Source organism: Malaclemys terrapin, chromosome 17 (assembly GCF_027887155.1).
Source record: "Malaclemys terrapin pileata isolate rMalTer1 chromosome 17, rMalTer1.hap1, whole genome shotgun sequence".
Classification (NCBI taxonomy): Eukaryota; Metazoa; Chordata; order Testudines; family Emydidae; genus Malaclemys; species Malaclemys terrapin.
This window is the reverse complement of record NC_071521.1, coordinates 22788097-22803603: the sequence shown is the minus strand read 5'-3', so window position 1 is coordinate 22803603 and position 15507 is coordinate 22788097. Positions and strand designations below refer to the sequence as shown.

At 50.3% G+C, this 15507-nt stretch overlaps 1 non-coding gene across 1 annotated transcript; it reads right to left on the bottom strand.

Moving 5' to 3' along the window:
* Positions 1-15232: 15232 nt before the first annotated feature.
* On the bottom strand, positions 15233-15305 carry TRNAT-AGU (transfer RNA threonine (anticodon AGU)). Its single transcript has one exon. It is a non-coding gene; the product is annotated as a tRNA-Thr (tRNA).
* Positions 15306-15507: the final 202 nt, after the last annotated feature.

The following is a 15507-nucleotide window of genomic DNA, read 5'->3' as shown; positions in this document are numbered from 1 at the left end:
ACCCCAAAATTGGGACTGTCCCTATAAAATTGGGACATCAGGTCACCCTACGTGGGGGACTTCAATCACCCTGATATCTGCTGGGAGAGCAGTGCACAGACAATTCAGGAAGTTTTTGGAGAGTGTTGGAGACAACTTCCTGGTGCAAGTGCTGGAGGAACCAAGCAACTAGCAAGGGATGTGAAGGGTAACAAGAAGGGTTTCGACAAGTATGTTAGCAACAAGAAAAAGGTCAGGGGAAGTGTGGGACCCATAGGTGCCGAATTCTAATGGCACCAATGGGTGATCGGACCCCCCCCGCCCCTGGCCACACCCCAACTCCACTCCTGCCCTGGCCCCTCCCGCCCCCATTCCAACCCCTTCCCCAAAGTCTCTGCCCCCTCCTTGCCCCTATTAGACTCCTTCCCCACCTCTTTCCAAGCTCCTTTACTGAGCGCGCCACGTTCCCGTTCCTCCCCCCTCCCTCCCAGAGCTTGCTACAGCTGTTTGGTGGTTGCAAGCGCTTGGATGGAGGGGGGAGGAGCAGGGATGCAGCGCGCTCAGGGGAGGAGGAGGTGAGGTGAGGTGATGTGGGGGGACGGGGCATGGTGGGGAGCTTGGCTGCTAATTTTTCACTAATTTTTCCCTGTGGGTGCTCCAGCCTCAGAGCACCAACAGAGTCAGCGCCTATGGTGGGACTCTTACTGAATGGGAGAGGCAACCTACTGACAGATGATGTGGAAAAAGCTGAAGTACTCAATGCTTTTTTTGCCTTGGTCTTCGCAGACAAGGTCAGCTCCCAGACTGCTGCACTGGGCAACACAGTATGGGGAGGAGGTGAGCAGCCATCAGGGTGAAAGAACAGGTTAAGGACTATTTAGAAAAGCTGGACATGCACAAGTCCATGGGGCCAGAGGCAATGCATCTGTGGGTGCTGAGGGAATTGGCTGATGTGATTGCAGAACCACTGGCCGTTATCTTTGAAAACTCGTGGCGATTGTGGGAGGTCCCAGATGATGGGAAAAGGCAAATATAGTGCCCAACTTTAAAAAAGGGAAGAAGGAGAATCCGGGGAACTACAGACCAGTCAGCCTAACCTCAGTCCTCAGAAAAATCATGGAGCAGGTCCTCAAGGAATCCATTTGAAGCACTTGGAGGAGAGGAGGGTGATCAGGAAAAGTCAACATGGATTCACCAAAGGCAAGTCATGCTTCACCAACCTGATTGCCTTCTATGGTGAGATAACTGGCTCTGTGGATATGGGGAAAGCAGTGGATGTGATATACCTTGATTTTAGCAAAGCTTTTGATATGGTCTCCCACAGTATTCTTGCCAGCAAATTAAAAAAGTATGGACTGGATGAATGGACTATACGGTGGATAGAAAGCTGGCTAGATCATCGGGCTCAACGGGTAGTGATCAGCAACTCGATGTCTAGCTGGCAGCCAGTGGCAAGGTCCTGGGGCCTGTTTTGCTCAACATTTTCATTAATGCTCTGGATGATGGGATGGATTGCACCCTCAGCAAGTTTGCAGATGACACTAAACTGTGGGGAGAGGTAGGGATAGGGTCCAGAGTGACCTAGACAAATTGGAGGATTGGGCCAAAAAAAATCTGATGAGGTTCAACAAGGACAAGTGCAGAGTCCTGCACTTAGGATGGAAGAATCCCATGCACTGCTACAGGCTTGGGACTGACTGTCTAAGGCCTTGTCTACACTACGAGAGTAGTTCGATTTTACTTAAATCGAATTTTTGGAATCGATATTGCAAAGTCGAACGTGTGTGTCCACACTAAGGACAGTAATTCGACTTTGTGAGTCCACACTAACGGGGAAAGCGTCGACATTGGAAGTGGTGCACTGTGGTCAGCTATCCCACAGTTCCCGGAGTCCCCGCTGCCCATTGGAATTCTGGGTGGAGCCGCAAATGCCTTCTGGGTAAAAAAAAGGTGTCCAGGGTGCTTTTGGGTAACTGTCGTCATCCGTCCATCACTCCCGCCCTCCCTCCCTGAAAGCGCCGGCGGGAAATCAGTTCGCGCACTTTTCTAGTCAGTGACAGCGCGGACGCCACAGCACTGCGAGCATGGAGCCTGCTGCAACCATCACTGCAGTTGTGGCCGCTCTCAACGCCTCGCAACTTATCATACACCTTTCCCTGAGGCAGATGCAGAAAAGTCAGGCGAGGAGGCTACGTCAACGCGGTGATGGCCTGAAGTCTGAGAGTAGCACAGACCTCTCAGAAAGCAGGGGACCCAGCGCCGAGAACATCACGGTGGCAATGGGTCATGTTGATGCCGTCGAAAGGAGATTCTGGGCACGGGAAACAAGCACTGAGTGGTGGGACCGCATAGTGCTGCAGGTCTGGGATGAATCCCAGTGGCTGCGAAACTTTCGCATGCGGAAGGGAACTTTCCTGGAACTTTGTGAGTTGCTGTCCCCTGCCCTGAAGCGCAATGACACCCGAATGCGAGCAGCCCTGACTGTCCAGAAGCGAGTGGCCATAGCCCTGTGGAAGCTTGCAACGCCAGACAGCTACCGGTCAGTCGCGAACCAGTTTGGGGTGGGCAAATCTACCGTGGGGGTTGTTGTGATGCAAGTAGCCAAGGCAATCGTTGATGTACTGCTGCCAAAGGTAGTCACCCTGGGAAACGTGGAGGCGATCATAGATGGCTTCGCAGCGATGGGATTCCCAAACTGCGGTGGGGCCATAGATGGAACTCACATCCCTATCCTGGCACCGGAACACCAGGCCAGCCAGTACATTAACAGAAAGGGCTACTTTTCCATGGTGCTGCAAGCACTGGTGGACCACAGGGGACGTTTTACCAACATCTACGTGGGATGGCCGGGCAAGGTTCATGACGCTCGTGTTTTCAGGAACTCTGGTCTGTTTAGACGGCTGCAGCAAGGTATTTACTTCCCGGACCACAAAATAACTCTTGGGGATGTGGAGATGCCTATAGTCATCCTCGGGGACCCAGCCTACCCGCTAATGCCCTGGCTCATGAAGCCCTATACTGGCGCCCTGGACACTGAAAAAGAACTCTTCAACTACCGGCTGAGCAAGTGCAGAATGGTGGTGGAGTGTGCTTTTGGCCGTCTCAAGGGGAGATGGAGAAGCTTACTGACTCGCTGTGATCTCAGCGAAACCAATATCCCCATTGTTATTGCAGCTTGCTGTGTGCTCCACAATCTCTGTGAGAGCAAGGGGGAGACCTTTATGGCGGGGTGGGAGGTTGAGGAAAATAGCCTGGCTGCTGATTACTCACAGCCAGACAGCCGGGCGATTAGAAGAGACCAGCGGGAAGCGCTGTGCATCCGGGAGGCTTTGAAAGCAAAGTTCCTGAGTGAGCAGGGTAACCTGTGACTTTAAAGTTTGTGTATTGAGAAGCTAAACCTGCCCCCATTTCTTTGCCCAGTTAATGTTGACTATCCTATCCAGTTACATACCCCCTTCACCCCACTTCCAACACACGTTTCAAAATAAAAATAGTTCTACTTTGTTAAAGCACACCGTTTTCTTTAATACTGTATTCGCGGGAATTTTTTAAAACTGGGACGCAGACTGTGGTGCGGAGCGGGTGTACTGTAGTGGCGCGAATGCAGCTTCTAAACTCAAGGATTGACAGGCTCCGCTGCGGTGGGATGGTTGTTTCAACGGAGCCTGTCACCCCTCCTGATAGGGACTGTGTGTATGGGGGGGTCTATGTGACTTTGTGGCAGGGGGAGGACGGTTACAGATCCCCTGCTGTGTGGCTCTGTGATCCTGCCTAAGGACCGCCGCTTAAGATCTGTAACTGCCCTCCCCTGCCACAAAGTCACAGAGCAACCCACCCCCCACCACATAACATGAAAACAACCTCCCAGACTAACCAGGGTAACTAGTCACTGCATCACTGCACTATGTATGTGCCCTGCTGCTGTGCCTGCCCCCGACTATATACCCTGCCAAAGGTGACTGTCCTGTCGAATTACCAACCCCCTATCCCCCCCTCCTGCAAAAGAACATGATGGAAACAGTAGTTAACAGAAACGTATTTTTTATTATCAACCAAACATGGAACTGGGAAAGTGAAACTTGGACGGGGGCTTGTGTCAGGCGGGAAGGAAAGAACTTGTCAAATTTTGGGGAATGAGAGCTTTCTGCTGCTCGAGCTCTCTGCAGGGGTGGAGTGAGAGTTAGCAGGGACTCTGCCGCCTCTCCTTCTGTGCACTTTGGGTGAGGGGAGTATGGGACTTGGTGGCGGGGGAGGGCGGTTAGAGATGGACTGCAGCGGGGCTCTGTCCTCCTGCCTCCGTTCCTGCAGAACATCCACAAGGCGCCGGAGCGTGTCCGTTTGCTCCCTCATTAGTCCAAGCAGGGTTTGAGTCGCCTGCTGGTCTTCCTGACGCCACCTCTCCTCCCGATCCATGTTGGCTTGGTGCATTCGGGTCAAGTTCTCCCGCCACTGGGTCTGCTGTGCTGCCTGGGCTCTGGAGCAGGCTATAAGCTCCGAGAACATGTCCTCCCGTGTCCTCTTCTTCTTATGCCTAATCCGCGCTAGCCTCTGGGAGTGTGATGACAGGCTAGGTTGTGAGACAGTCGCAGATGGGGCTGTGGGAATGGGAAAAAGGGAGTGAATTCCTCAGAAAGATAAATGTAGTTGTGAACAAAGAACATAGTCTTTCTCTGTTAACAAGACCATGCACAGCACCTATCACATGCGCACTCAGCACAAGGTCGAATTCTCGGCCTTCGCATTCAGTGCCTGGGGTCTTCTACAGCACATTTGAGAAGCCTCTCAGGAGAACGGAATTTCTGTTGCAGGCAGACATGGTAAGCCGTAGACTTGTGGCAGCTTAAAACTTTAATATTAGCAATGGCCTCATTTCACATTGAAATCAATGTCGGTCCCTGCTGCCAGCAATTCGGCAAGCAGGAAGTCTGCTCCTGTCCCACACCCTCGCGGCTGTCCCCGGGAACGATCCCTTTCGGCTGCCCCTCTCCCGCCTCCACCGCGTGGCTGCAAACCAGCGGTTACAGTTCTGTAAAGGAACGGCAAAGCAGTCCCAACACTAACATTCCCCTACCTCATTCAAAGCAGGTCATCATGAGCGACATCACCCTCATGAGGATCTCTGACAGCGAGAAAGAGAGAATGCTCCGGGAAAGCCTGCAAAGACCAGGGCCGTATGCCGCCATGCTGTGCAGAGCAATGATTCCAGAGTACTTGATAGTCTCGTGGCGTGGCAACGTGTCCTACTACGGAGGACCCAATAAGGCCGCTCTCCCCAAGAACCTAATGCAGCGGATTTCCAATTACCTCCAGGAGAGCTTCCTCGAGATGTCACAGGAGGATTTCTGTTCCATCCCCGCACATATAGACCGCATTTTACTGTAGCTGCTGTAGCAGTGACTAACCAGTAGAGCGGCTTGGGCAGGACAATCATGCAAAACCGGACATTGCTAGATTTTTTTTCAATAGTTGCGCTGCCCATGACTGAACCGTTAAGCTAATCAAACTAATCATGAGAAACCCATTTTTTAAATTGTTAATATTCCTGTTCTGTTACAAATAAATGTTTAGATTTTTACAACACTTACTGGCTGATCCTTCCCCAGATTCTGTGTCCGGGGTAACGGCTGGGGAGGGTTGGTAGGGGATCTCTGTAAGGGTGATGAAGAGATCCTGGCTGTCGGGGAAATCAGCGTTGTGAGCGCTGTCGACTGCCTCGTCCTCCTCATCTCCTTCCTCATCTTCCCCGTCCGCTAACATGTCCGAGGATCCAGCCGTGGACACTATCCCATCCTCAGAGTCCACGGTCACTGGTGGGGTAGTGGTGGCGGCCGCACCGAGGATGGAATGCAGTGCCTCGTAGAAACGGGATGTCTGGGGATGGGATCCGGAGCGTCCGTTTGCCTCTTTGGTCTTCTGGTAGCCTTGTCTCAGCTCCTTGATTTTCACGTGGCACTGCGTTACATCCCGGCTGTATCCTCTCTCTGCCATGTCTTTAGAGATCTTCTCGTAGATCTTTGCATTCCGTCTTTTGGATCGCAGCTCGGAAAGCACGGACTCATCGCCCCACACAGCGATGAGATCCAAGACTTCCCGATCAGTCCATGCTGGGGCCCTCTTTCTATTCTGAGATTGCACGGCCATCACTGCTGGAGAGCTCTGCATCGTTGCCAGTGCTGCTGAGCTCGCCACGATGTCCAGACAGGAAATGAGATTCAAACTGGCCAGACAGGAAAAGGAATTCAAATTCAAATTTTCCCGGGGCTTTTCCTGTGTGGCAGTTCAGAGCATCCGAGCTCGTACTGCTGTCCAGAGCGTCAACAGAGTGGTGCACTGTGGGATAGCTCCCGGAGCTATTAGCGTCGATTTCCATCCACACCTAGCGTAATTCGACATGGCCATGTCGAATTTAGCGCTACTCCCCTCGTCGGGGAGGAGTACAGAAGTCGAATTAAAGAGACCTCTATGTCGAACTAAATACCTTCGCGGTGTGGACGGGTGCAGGGTTAATTCGATGTAACGGCGCTAACTTCGACATAAACGCCTAGTGTAGACCAGGCCTTAGAGGCAGTTCTGAAGAAAAGGACCAGGGGATAACAGTGAACGAGAAGCTGGATATGAGTCAGCAGTGTGCCCTTGTTGCCAAGAAGGCTAACGGCATATTGGGCTGCATTAGTAGGAGCATTGCTGGCAGATTGAGGGAAGTGATTATTCCCCTCTATCCGACACGGGTGAGGCCACATCTGGAGTATTGCGTCCAGTTTTGGGCACCCCACTACAGAAAAGATGTGGACAAATTGGAGAGAGTCCAGTGGAGGGCAACGAAAATGATTAGGGAGATGGGCACATGATTTATGAGGAGAGGCTGAGGGAACTGGGGCTATTTAGTCTCCAGAAGAGAAGAATGAGGGGGGATTTGATAGCAGCCTTCAGCTACCTGAAAAGGGGTTCCAAAGAAGATGGATCTAGACTGTTCTCAGTGATGGCAGATGACAGAACAAGGAGTAATGGTCTCAAGTTGCGATGGGGGAGGTCTAGGTTGGATATTAGGAAACACTATTTTACTAGCAGGATGGTGAAGCACTGGAATGAGTTACCTAGGGAGGTGGTGGAATCTCCATCCTTAGAGGTTTTTAAGGCCCGACTTGACAAAGCCCTGGCTGGGATGATTTAGGTGGTGGTTGGTCCTGCTTTGAGCAGGGGGTTGGACTAGATGACCTCCTGAGGTTTCTTCCAACTCTAATCCTATGATTCTATATTCATTAAGCTGGAAATCCTGAAAAAAGGGGTAGAATTTTTCCCCTGAACATAGGGTTACCATATTTCAATCCTGCGAAAAGAGGACACTCTACGGGGCCCCATCCCCGCCCCAACTCCACCCCCAGGGTGACCAGAGGGAAAAAACAAACAAACAAAAAAAACAGCGGCAGAGCAAAAAAACAAAACAAAAAGCCACCCCCCACCCCATTCTTCCTCCCTCCGCAAGCGCTGGAGGGAGGCCTGGGAAACGCAGGGGCTCAGGGGGTTCACGCCCCAAGCACCAGAGCTGCAGCCGCCGAGCGCTACATGTTTAGCACTTCCCCTTGTGGCAGTGGGCGCTGCAGCAGTGTCTGTTCCCGAGTCTGGCTGCCCAGCTGGGGAGAATGAACAGCCGCCGCTTGGCCCCGGAAAGTTGGAGCTCGGGGAGGGGGCGGTCCCCTTACCATGCCTCCCTATTTTCCTGGACATGTCCGGCTTTTTGGAAATTCCTCCCGGATGGGGACTTGAGGACCAAAAAGCTGGACATGTCCGGGAAAATCCGGACGTATGGTAATCCTACTGGAGCAGGGCCCCTGGCCCTGGATATTGCTGGAGCTCGGGCACCACAAAAGACTATAACCCGCCATCCCCCACCCCATATTCACACCCCCACCCCCAGACAGGCCCCCAGGACTCCCACTCCCCATCCAACCACTTCCCGCCCCTTGTCAGCCCCCCCCGAACTCCCAACCCACAATCCTCCCCCTGCTCCCTGACTGTGCCCTGGGACTCCCCTTACCATGCCCATGCCTGCTGGCTCCACGTGTAGGCAAAACACGCTGCGGGGGAGACTGTTTTTGTTGTTACTCCAGGCTGCAGGTGGTGGGGGGAGCAGAGGAGGGGCTCTGGCTGCTGGAGGCCAATGGGAGCGGCTCAATCAGGCCCAGCTGCCCAATCAGCGAGGCCACACTCTGTATGGATGGGAGGGAGGGAGGAGAGGAGGAAAAATCCTGGACCTTTTAACCTTGTTACCAATTCCTCCTGGACGGCTATTTAAAGATGCAAAAGCCGGACATGTCCAGGGAAATACGGACGGATGGTAACCCTACTGAACATTGTCTTTCTATAATTTTGGGAGTCAAATCCTGCAGCCCCATTGGTTTCAGTGACAGTTTTTTCATAGATTCCAAGGCCAGAAGGAACCATTGTGATCATCCAGTCTGACCTCCTGTATAGCACAGGCCATACAGCTTCCCCAAAATAATTCCTAGAGCATCATTTTTTAGAAAAATCTCCAGTCTTGATTTAAAAATTGTCAGTGATGGAGAATCCACCACAACCCTGGGTAAATTGTTCCAAGGGTTATTTACCCTCACTGTTAAAATATTTATGTCTTATTTCTGGTCTGAATTTGTCTAGCTTCAACTTCCATCCATTGTCTTGTGTTATACGTTGCTCAGCTAGATTGAAGATCCCATTATTAAATATTTGTCCCCATGTAGGTACTTATAGACTAACCAAGTCACCTCTTAATCTTCTCTTTGTTAAGATAAATAGGTGTAATTCCTTGAGTCTATCACTTTAAGGCAGGTTTTCTAAACCTTTTAATCAATCTTCTATGATCCCTCTCCAATTTGAATTGTGGACATTGGAACTGGACACCAGATTCCAGCAGTGCTAAATACAGAGGTAAAATAACCTCTTTACTCCTACTTGAGATTCCCCTATTTGTGCATCAAGGGATCGCATTATTCCTTTTGGCCTCAGAGTCACACAGGGAATTAAGGTTGAGCTGATTCTCTACCACAGTCCTCAAACTGTTTTCAGAGTCACCGCTTCCCAGGATAGAGCCCTCCATCCTGTAAGTGGGGCCTACACCCTTTGTTCCTAGATGTGTACGTTAACATTTAGCCATATTAAAGCGCATATTCTTTGCTTGTGTCCAATTTACCAAGCGATCCAGATTGTTCTTATCAGTGACCTGTCCTCTTCATTATTTACTACTCCCCTAATTTTTGTGTCATTTGCAAACTTTATCAGTGATGATTTTATGGTTTCTTTCAGGTCACTGATAAAAATGTTAAACGGAATAGGGCCAAGAAACAATCCCTGCAGGATCCCACTGGAAACATACTGGTTTGATGGTGATTCCCCATTTACAATTAAATTTTGAGACCTATCCATTAGCAGCTTTTAGTCCATTTAATATGAGCCAGGTTAATTTTATATCTTTCTAGTTTTTTAATTAAAATGTCATGTGGTAACCAGTCAAATGCTTTACAGAATTCTAAAGATATTACATCAATATTATTACCTTTATCAACCAAACTTGTACTGTCATCAAACAAAGACATCAAGTTAATTTGACAGGATCTATTTTCCATACATCTGTGTTGACTGGCATTAATTATTTTACCCTCCCTTAATTGTTTATTAACATTTGGCATTGTATATACTGGAATAAACAAGTCTGAGTCATTCATTTCAGGGGGATACAGGATTAAATATTTGAAAGAAATAAATAACTGAGGAGGGTTTAAAATACTTTTAGAAAGATTTTCAGAAACTGGTGAAAAGCAAGTCCATTTAAGGCATTTCTATGACTCTCATGACCCCAGGATCTGAGCCTTTCACATGCGGCAATGGCTGTATCTTTACAACTCCACAGCGAAGCAGGGAAATGCCATTATCTCCATTTTACATATGGGCACAAAGATTTGCCAGAAGCAGAACAAACAATCTCCTGAATCCTAGGCTTGTGCCTGACCCCAAGGAAACTGCACCATTAATTCCCTCCATGGTCTGCTCCAGGAATGCCCACTGGGGCCCCTAGCCACCACCTCTCTCTGGAAAGGGACCCATCTGACTGGGATGTTAGGCCGCAGCCCCCTGTTCTGTACTGTGATTCTCTCCAGTTGCTCTGGCAAACATCCAGCCCCTGCTCCTTGGTTTCTCTCTAAGGACAATGACAGCGCTCTCACCAGAGCCCCAGACAGGATCCTAAGCAGGGTGCATTGATTCAAGGATAAACAGTGTTCAGAGGAAACATATAAAAAACAATAAAATGGTCTAAACACACACTAAATCTTAACAGCAGTGAAGGGCCCTGGTAGGTATCAGTCTTTCAGATCCCTACCCACTAGGAATATTGCCATCAGCCATAGAGTGACCAGATGTCCCGATTTTATAGGGACAGTCCTGATTTTGGGTTTTTTTTCTTATATAGGTTCCTATTACCCCCCACCCCCGTCCCGATTTTTTACACTTGGTGTCTGGTCATCCTAATTGGCCATGTCCAGCTTCCCATACAGGTATCATTACAGGCTTTTAAACAGCCAAAAGCACACTCAACAGTCATTCTGCACTTGCTCAGCCTGTTGTTGAACCGCTCCTTGCTGCTGTCAAGTTACCCCGTGTATGGCTGGTTAGTGACCGATCGGTAGCAGTCTGGAGTAGCCAGCTTCCACAGTGCAATCACCAAGCGCTTCTCCAGCAACAGGGCAGCTCTCATTCTTGTGTCCTTGCACCGCAGGGCTGGGGCGAGCTCATCACACAGTCCCCTAAGCGGGGGACACGGTGCGCTCGGGAGAGGAGGAGGCAGGGGGAGCTTGGCTGCTGGTAATTTTTCCCCATGGGTGCTCCAGCCCCACTGCACCCACAGAGTCAGTGCCTATGGTCAGCACCTCTGTGAACGCCACAAGCAATCTCGTGTCGTAGCTATTACATATGGCAAGATCACGGTCACACTCCTTTTGCCTTTGTAGTTTAAGGAATAACTCCGCTGCCACTCGTGACGTGTTGGTCAGAGCGAGCAGCATATTGGTCAGCAGTGCGGGATCCATTCCTGCAGCCCGAAAGAGGTGGGGCGCACAGTACACAAACCATTGAAAGATGGCGCCAAATGTGGACTGAAGCACAGGGATTGCTGGGATGCGAAGCAGGGCCGGCTCCAGGCACCAGCATTCCAAGCAGGTGCTTGGGGCGGCAATCTGCAAGGGGCGGCAGTCCGCGTGTTTTTGCCGCTCCAAGCAGCGCGCCGAATTGCCGCCGCGGACGGCAGGGCCAGTCCGTGTGCCGTTAGGGCGGCACATGCGTTTCCGTGGCGGCGGCAATTTGGTGGCAGCTTCTATGTTCTGCTGCCCGTGGCGGCAATTCGGCGGCTTCTGTCTTCTGGCTGAAGACAGAAGCTGCCGCCAAATTGCCACCACCACGGAAACATGCGTGCCGCCCTAAAGGCACACTGACTGCCCCCACCGTCCACGGCGGCAATTCGGCGTGCTGCTTGGGGCGGCAAAAACAGTAGAGCCAGCCCTGATGCGAAGCAATGCATAACGGGGCATTGGGACTGGCTCCAGGATGTCCCGCAAACCCCTCTGCGTTCCCACAAGTCTTAGCGGCAGAAGCGGAAGAGGTGCTCTGTGGGATAGCTGCCCAGAGTGCACTGCTCCGAATACCACTGCAAGTGCAACAAGTATGAACACGCTATTGTGCAGGCAGTTGTCAGTATGAACACAAAACAGCGGTTTTCCTTCTGCGCTCTCTGAGCAGCGCTGTAACTGCTGGCGCTGTAACTTTGCCAGTGTAGACGTGCCCTAAGTGAAGTCAGGCATGGACATGTGACTTGCCTATGTGACTCCAGACACCATCTTGCTACCGGTAATTTTCCATTAGCTGTGCTGAGGGCTTTGTTTGAAACAAGGGGTTTCCCTCCACATGGCAGAAGCTATAAAAGGCCCTGGAAAGGCCACTGCATCTCTATCCTGCTCCAGCCTCTTTCCTGCTCCAGCCTCTGGACTATGGACTTATACTAATGGGAGCATTTTAACCGAGGACCTTCCAATGATATGGAAGCAACCAGAGACTTGACCTAAGTCAGCAGTTTATTCCATCACTGCTCCAAGAACTTTGCAATTACTGTATGTATTTGATTCCTTTAATCAATTTTAACTCTTACCTTTCTTTCTTTTTATGAATAAACCTTTAGATTTTAGATACTAAAGGATTGTCATCAGTGTGATTTTGGGGTAAGATCTGAGTTATATATTGACCTGGGTGTGTGGCTGGTCCTTTGCGATCAGCAGAACCTTTTATTTGATTAAATTGGTTTTAAAGAACCACCCATCTTTAAGTCTAGTGTTTTTGGTGGCGATACAAGGACTGGAATAGGTGAGGACCTACTTTTCTGACTTCTTGTTAGCCAGTGTGGCGAAATAGAAGTTTACTGTTGTTGCTGGTTTGGTATATCTTATGGGAGAATAACCACCGGTTTTGGGGTGTGTCCGTCCTATTTTTCAGCAGTTTGACCTGAATTTGGTATTCTCAGTTGTTCCCCACGTAGGCATGGTTACACTGACACACAGTTTATGTTCCAGCAAAGCTGTCTGTTGCTGAGGCGGGGGGGGGGGGGGGAGGGGAGGGTAACACATTGGCTTGTGGTTCTGGGTGCCCCAAGACAGTGTCATAGTGGTGTTGGGGAATTTGGATTAACCACCCCCAGCGAGTCCCCAGGAAATCCACTTAGCAAGCCAGGACCCCGAAATCACATTTAACACTTATTGTCCCCAAAGTCCATGCATGTCTGGCACATTTCAGTATAACACCCTTTGAAGTCCTCTTGCTTACCACCTCTCATAGCTGAGGCTAGTGTCTGACCCACTTTCTTCCCACACACTAGGGTTGCCAGGCATTCGGTTTTCGAATGTAACGCCCTGTCCAAAAGGGACCCTGGCAGCTCTGGTCAGCACTGCTGTTAAAAGTCCAGTCAGTGGCACAGCAGGGCTAAGGCAGGCTTTCTGCTTGGCTACGCGTGTCTCCTGGAAGCAGCCGGCATGCCCCTGTGGCCCCTAAGCGCAGGGGCGATCAGGGAAACACTGCGCACTGTCCCCCACCCCGAGCACCGGTGGAAACTGCAGCCAATGGGAGCTGTGGGGGCGGCACCTGCAGGCACAGGCAGTGTGCACCACGCAGAGCCGCCTGGCCGCCCCTGCGCCTAGGAGCTGGACTGCCATTCACTTCTGGGAACCGCGCAGAGCCAGGGCAGGAAGGGAGCCTGCCTTAGCCCCGCTGTGCCATGGACTGGGAGGCACCTGAGGTAAGTGCCGCCCATCTGGAGCCTGCACCCCGAACCCCCTCTGAAATCCCAACCCCCACCCCAAGTCAGAACCCCCTCCTAGGGCCCGCACCCCAACCCTCTCGCCCAGCCCTGAGCCCCTCCCGCACCCCACCCCACTCCCTCCCAGAACCAGAACCTCACACCTCCTTCCATACCCCAACCACCCACCCCAGCCCTGAACCCCCTCCTGCCCCCAAAACCCCTCATCCATGACCCAACCAGGAAGCCCGCACCCCCTCCTGCACCCCAATCCCCTGCCCCAGCCCAATGAAAGTGAGGGTGGAGAAAGTGAGCGAGTGATGGAGGGAGGGGGGATGGAAAAGGTGGGGGCAGGGCCTTGGAGAAGGGGCAGGGCCTCAGAGAAGGAATGGGTCCTTGTGGAGGGGGTGGGGTGGGGCAGGGGCAGGACAAGAGTGTTCGGTTTTGTGGGATTAGAAAGTTGGCAACCCTACCGCACACATTTAACCTGATATTAGTCTACAGATCCAGAAGTATGTTCTCCAGGAGACCTTTTCCTCAAGCAGAGCTGCTCCCAATGGGTTTAGAAGAGAATAATGGGGGGCTGAAAGTTGCAAAGGAGTTTAGTTAGGAGGTAATCCAAGGGCCATTGACATCAATGATCTTTGGATACGGTTCATGTTTAACAGGAGGCATGAGAAAGTTTGGAGTTATGTATTGCAATCCTTCCTTCATGCCATAGGATCCTGAGGATGAAATGAACCACATCTAGATCAAGAACTCAGTAAACATGTTCCTACCACCCCACAATCTTGCAGACAGAAGGAAAAAAAGGTTGATTTTTTAAAGGGATAATTTTCATAGCTATCAGGCATATGCCAACTAAAACACAAGTCACTTCTCAAAATTGAACTTGAGCTGCAAAGATCTTGTTGGATATCATCCAATGACAGCAAAACAATGGAGAGAGTTCTGGAATGAAGTGCAGGATAAACAGGCTTGTAGCCACAATAGTCTGAAGATTAATGGGATTTAGAATGAAACATTGTCACAAATCTCAGTTTTCCAGTAACTTGGGTTACAATAACAATGATTTACTCTTGCATATTATGTTAACTTTTGACTGAAACTTCTGCCAATTTCAGTTTCTCTATCTTTACAATAGTTTCACACACACACAATCTTGCAAACTCCCTTAGCTCAGTTGTCATGCAGAGACAAGGTAGGAGCATGCTACCTTCAGCACATAGCTCACTGCCATTCTTACAGGAGCTGCCTTTGTGGAGATCATAGGAAGGGGATAACCAACGCAGAACCAAACAATAACTTATCTCTAGGCTCGCCCCTCTGCTGGCACAGGGTTGAGGCTCCCCACAAAATACACTTACCATTTCTCAAGTAGCTCTACTAATTACTGAGCTCTAGCGATACACTTTGCATTTGCCTCTTGACACAAAGAGAGATTAATTATCTCCAAGGAATTTCTCAATTTCTTTCACAGAAGAGCATCATACAGCAAATGCGGGGGGAGGGGGGGAGGGGGTGTTTAATAGGTAGGATTCATCATACAGCAAATGCAGTGTGGGGAGGGGTTAATAGGTTGCATTCATCATACAGCAAATGCAGTGCGGGGAGGGGTTAATAGGTTGCATTCATCATACAGCAAATGCAGTGCCGAGGGAAGGACGGTCGGGGGGCGGTGTTAATAAATTGCTTTCATTATACAGCAAAAGCAGCCCAGGGAGGGTTAACCAGTTGCATTCTAGCCCCAATGACTCATTGCTTGTGTAGCTCACACCTGCCAGCCCTGTGCATTTTTGCACTGCCTGTCAAGTGATGCAGCTACTGAATGTTGCTTAAATTTAACCTATATAAAGTAAAATTAAGTTTCTCTTAAAATGGTGTGACTGAATTGCTGAAATAAAGAAAAAACACCCTAACTGACCAAGGCCCCAGTGAGATTTGAACTCACGACCCCTGGTTTACTAGACCAGTGCTCTCACCCCTGAGCTATGGAGCCTCTTGTTATAGTGTGCTTTTCCCCGGACAAGAGTGTACAATAATAATTTTTCATCACTACATTCTATGCAGTTGCACAAAACCCAGGCTGACTGAGCTTTTACTGTGCTACAGTTAAATTTTAAACCACACTGTCCGTTACTATACTTTTACCAGTTTACCTAGTACTGAAGTCAGGCTTACCAGTCTTCTAATTGCTGGGA